This window comes from Notolepis coatsorum (genome assembly GCF_963971535.1).
Source record: "Notolepis coatsorum genome assembly, chromosome: 6".
In the NCBI taxonomy this organism is placed as follows: domain Eukaryota; kingdom Metazoa; phylum Chordata; class Actinopteri; order Aulopiformes; family Paralepididae; genus Notolepis; species Notolepis coatsorum.
In genome coordinates, this window is record NC_140170.1 from 162661153 (window position 1) to 162667152 (window position 6000).

Genomic DNA, 6000 nt, shown 5'->3' on the forward strand with positions numbered 1-6000 from the left:
AACAAACCTAACATCAACACAATTGACCACCAAGAGCGGAGTTTAGTCTCATCGGCGCCGATTTTGTTAGCTTACATGCTAACGCGATAGGAATATGCCATTATAACAGTATAGCATTGTGGCTAGCAGCTAACGTTAGCTCACGTTAGCCAGCCAGCACCAAACTGATGATATCAGGAGCTATCAGTAGCTACATTAGACAACGCCTCATGTATTAAACAAAGGTGAATAGATGACTGGGCCATTTTGTTTAATGCTTGTTAAGATTGAAAGAGGAGCTCTGAGCTAACGGGGTCTGCTAACGTTAGCTCACGTTAGCCAGCTGCTCATGCAATCGTTAATGCTAGCAGAATGAATGGATGTAAACTTTATTTAACAGATTGCAGAATGGGTACAATAAGATACGGCTCAATACAAACAATTGTTAAGGGAATGCAGACTGTTGTAGCTTGGACTGGGGTCCTTATAACAATAACTTGACAACACATGGTAGCTGCAGCTATTTGGGACAGCTCTGTCGTAACCGGACGTTGGTGAGGGCACGCAGATGTCGGTATCTACTGCGCATGGGCGTTGAGCAACAACGGCTCCGCGCAGATTACATGACACGTTGTCGGCGAGTTTTGGCGAGTATCCAAAACGAAAACACCTTTTCAGCGTTGTCAGTAGGGCAACGCGTTTTCCTGCCAAAACTGCATTTCTATTTAACTGGGACAGCAAACATATTCATTCAGCAACAAAACGAAAACAAAAACACCTAGTCTAACCATGGGCCTATAACTGCTGCAGTCATTAGGGTCCTTGTCTTTTTTAAGTAGCAAGGAGATCAAGGCCATACATCTCTCGAGAATCCCCCCTGTTCAATAGCATGTTGAATCATCTCGAACAGCAATGGGCTCAATTGGTCCCAAAATGCCAAGTAAAATTCAGGCGGGATCCCATCCCAACCCGGTGCCTTACCTCTCTGCATTTCAGCTCGGAGGACTTTTGAAGAGAAAATTATTATTATTGCAAGAGGACGTCCAACTCCCGAACTTGGCATCACAAGACAGCGAGAAGAGTTTGACCGTGTATTTGCACAGGTAGAGGGACGGGAGAACCCAGCTAAGAGGACCAGAGGAGATTCTGCTGACAAAAAGGCTGCTAATCGAGATCTTTATTTCAAAGTGTTGGACACGATTTCCAAATGCAGAAGCGGCTTTCATCTCTGCAGAAGATGGAGTTTCTTGGGCTATTGGACTTTTCTAAATAGAATTGTATGACAAAGTCATCGCAGAATTCACAAAGAATGATCAGAGGATGGACTTCATGTACTACCAGTACCAACTAGACCAGACCTGGGCAATTTACGGCCCGCGGGCATCCGTGTCCGGCACGTGGTCAATCAGAACAGCGTACCAAACTTCTTTTAGCAGGAGCACGCCGCAAGTCCGCACTCCGGAATGTGTTCCACTCAACACCTGGCTACTTTGCATAACAAGCGTTGGAGCCTCGGAGGGGGTGGTCTGCGTGTGCGAGTGCCTGTCAGCTCAGTGTGTGTCTCTCTCTACAATATAGCTCTGAGCAGACAACACAGCATTAGCGTTGGCAGCAGCTAGCAATAGGACAGATATTAGGCCATTATTATTATTATTATTATTATTATTATTATTATTATTATTATTATTATTATTATTATTTTGTCTTGGTCTCAATGAAGACTGAGCCGGCGAGCGAGAGTGAATCCAATGATGACTGCCTAGCTAACCCGCACAGTCTGCTTCCATTTATTGTGCTAAGCTAGGCTAATAATAATAACTGGACTTTGGAGAAGTCAGCCAGATAGCTTTCTACAGAACGAGTCAATGAATGAATCATGCTAGAAATAAATAATGCCTACATGCTGGCTGTGTGTCTCTGTGCATTCAGTAGAAAGCTATCTGGTTGCACGTTATTAGCCTAGCTAACTGGCACTATCCGCTTCCATTCATTGTGCTAAGCTAGGCTAACGTGCAGCCAAGCTAGGCTAACGTGATAGAGCCCAAGACATCACAACTACTGTATTGCTTTTTGTATAAAGTTGATCAATTGCATGTATTTTAACATACTGCAAAACATCTCTTCAGTGTTTGTGAAGATTAACAAGTTGAAAATAAAATGGAACACTGATGTAATGATTGTTTTGGTTTTTACTGTTTATTATTTCTATATTTCTATATGTTTATTCTTCCGATTACCAGTAGCAGCTCATTAAAATATACAATCCCTCCTATAGTTACACATACACAGTCCTCATATCCCTCCTAGTTACGCATACAAGTAAAAATAACTGAAAAAAATCTAAAGCATGTATTGCTTTTTGTATAAAGTTGATGTTACTGTTTATTACTTCTATATTTCTATGTTTATTCTTCTGATTACCAGTAGCAGCTAATCAAAATATATAATTTACTACTTTTTACAATGGGAGATAATGAATATTGAGCAGAATTAAGTTCAAGTTATCATTGGTTCGGCCCTCCAACACAGTTCAGGTTTCTTATGTGGCCCCTTGTAAATATTAATTGCCCACCCCTGTACTAGACTGACTCTACCATTAACACCCGAGTACCTCCTGAGGATCTAACCACAGACTGTAAAAATAACGCTAGCGTAATAATCTATGCAGATGGGTAAATAGAATACAAGTACTTTATTAATCCCGAGGGAAATTCAGCACACAGGTCGCTCACAATAAACATCTAGGTAGTCAAAAATCGAAAATAAGAATACACAATCAAAGATATATTCTAAAATATGTATATACATTTCTAAAATAATGCAAGTGCAATACATTCTAAACGTGCTGATGCGAGCTAGTCAACAGGCTAACGCTAACAACGTTCAACGTTAGGGCACGACTCCCGCTCCAGAAGTAACTGTACCCACCCCAGTTAGGACAGCCGAAACACGTCCAATCTTTCGCCGTCGACTAAAGACGCACTTCTTCAACCATTATCTGAATTAAAAAAAAAAATAAAAAATCTAACCCTAACTAACCATACTGTCATGCACTTGTCCTAATAAACTAACCTACACTGTAGCACTCAACACTTTGATGAACATTGTTACTCAGCTGATAGAGTTGTGCTCTTCCTGATGGCTTGTCGTACAGAACTTGTAAGTCGCTTTGGATAAAAGCGTCAGCTAAATGACTAAATGTAAATGTAAATGTAAATGTACGCCCGTTCGACCTGCAGTGTGACTCCTCCCCCGCAACAACACCATCACCGCTCCGCTGCACGCTGAAGCTGCGTTCGGTTCAGTTTACATACCTCCTGATTAACGTTACTAGTCCTCCCTCCAAATGAAAAACCTCACCTGGCCGAATATTCTGTGGTGCATCCCTATAAATAACGTTATTATTATTTTACATTTATTTTTATTTAAATTAAATGTATTTTATTTTAAGACTTTAAAGAATGTCATGTTTTTAGACATGTCTATATTATTCAAATGGGAGCTAAATATATTATACTTTATTATTACATTACATTATAATAATAACATTACATTATATTATATCAACATATTATTTATATTATTAAAATGGGAGCTAAATACAGTATATTATACTTCATTATTATATTACATTATATTATAACATATAACATTACATTACATTATATTACATCAACATATTATTTATATTCAAATGGGAGCTAAATATATTATACTTTATTATTACATTACATTATATAATATAACATTACATTATATTATATCACCATATTATTTATATTATTCAAATGGGAGCTAAATATATTATACTTTATTATATTATAATAATATTACATTACATTATATTATATCATACATATTATTTATATTATTCAAATGGTCTCAAACATGTTCCGTTGTGATGTCACAGTATATATGATGTCACAGTATGATGTTCCGTTGTGATGTCACAGTATGATGTCCTGTTGTGATGTCACAGTATTATGTCATAATTGAACATTCTAGAACATTTGTGTATCTATTCAACAACAGATGAAGATCTCACTTGTTGTTTCCGGCTACTTGTCTGTAAGCTTGAATATATTCTCTAGATACAATTTAAAAATCACCACATGGAAAAGGAAACAATGTCCTGTACAATCCTTAATGAGCTGCGTCTGGAGGGAAGGTTCTGTGATGTGGTTATTAAAGTCAACAGCACTGAGTTTAACGCCCACAAGGCCATCCTGTGTTGCTGCAGCACCTATTTCAGGTACGTTTAGCTTGGTTCATGTTAACTTGGTTAGTAAAAGGATACTATACTGTACTTCTACTGTAAAAAGATACTATACTGTACTTCTACTGTAATGATAAAAAAAATGTATTTAATAAAAACAATTTTTTTGCAATGGAATGCTTTTTTTTTTTTGAACAAATGTTTTTTATTTTCCCTTTTTTTTTTACATGAAACAAGACAAACAATACAGTAACAGTAATAATCAACGATAAAACACAGGACAATAACAGAAATAATAATAACAATAATGACAGTCCAGTAATTAAATCAGAATAAAAGTAGATTAAAAGACATAAAAATAATAAATACAATACATGGGCTCTTGCTCGCTCGCTCCACCCCCCCCCCCCCCCCCCCCCCCAGGACCCCCACTTGGACTATACATCCACTACTTCATTCAACATCAGAAAATTCCAAATGTATATGCGTTCCTTTATCTTATCCACCACAGCTACCCAGACTGCTGTGCTGGCTTCATTAACACCCAAAATTCGTGCAGTGGATATCTCGAGATAGGTGAGAATCCATACCTTCCGTCACATTTTATTCGGTTGAATCCAGCGTGATGCTATCAACTTTTTGGCAGCCGTAAGACCCGCCAAAATGAGTCTCTTTACATGTACAGAGGTCGATAACTGAGAAACATCATTCAACAACAGTACAGAAGGCAGTGTCGGTATGGTCAGAGATAAAAATTCTGATAATTGAGTGGTGACATTTTCCCAGAAAGTCTTAACAGGAGGGCATTCCCAATACATATGCATATATGTACCAATAGCATCGTTTGAACACAAGGAGCATCGAAAGTCCGGTCTGAGACCCATTAGGTGCAATCGTCTAGGGGTCAGGTAAGTCCTATGAACAAAGTTAAGATTAATCTGTTGGTGATCTGGGTTGCGTGATGATAGCCGAACATTTTCCCAGACTGCATCCCAATCAAAATCTACTTCCAGGTTTGGGATATCCTTCCTCCAACCCGAATCTAGGGGAAGGACCTTATATGAGGACGTAAGTAAGTGGCGATAAAAGTCAGAGACGAAGCCTCTCGACGTCTCCTTGTCATAAAAGAATTTGTGAAATCTGTGGTGCTCAAGTGGAACATCTAATGGGACTCCGTGAGCCTTCAAAGCTGTTCTTATTTGTAAATAGAAGAGAAAAGTGGAACTGGTGAGGTCAAATTTGTTATATATATATATATCTCGACCAATATCGTGACCTTTCAAATAGTGCAACCACTTTACAACTGTGCAATTGTGCAACAACATAACAATACTGTCCAATACACTCAAAGACTGTGATTTTTCAAAATACAGACATCTTGTAACATTGCAATACAATCCAATGGACACTCAAGACTGCTTTTTAAAAAATAGAGATCTTGTAACATTGCAAATTTTGCAATACAATTCAATGGACACTCAAGACATGCTTTAAAAAAAATAGAGACATCTTGTAACATTGCAATACAATTCAATGGACACTCAAGACTGCTTTTTCAAAAATAGACATCTTGTAACATTGCAATACAATTCAATGGACACTCAAGACTGCTTTTTCAAAAATAGAGACATATTGTAACATTGCAATACAATTCAAGGACACTGCTTTAAAAAAAATAGATAGAAAACTTTGTTAACTTGTGAAAGAACTTTGCAATTTGTGCAAAAAAAGAGAAAATGTAAGTAATTATGTGAGTCATCACAGCATTAGTGGCTGCACTAATGAGCCTGTTTTGCACTGCACAT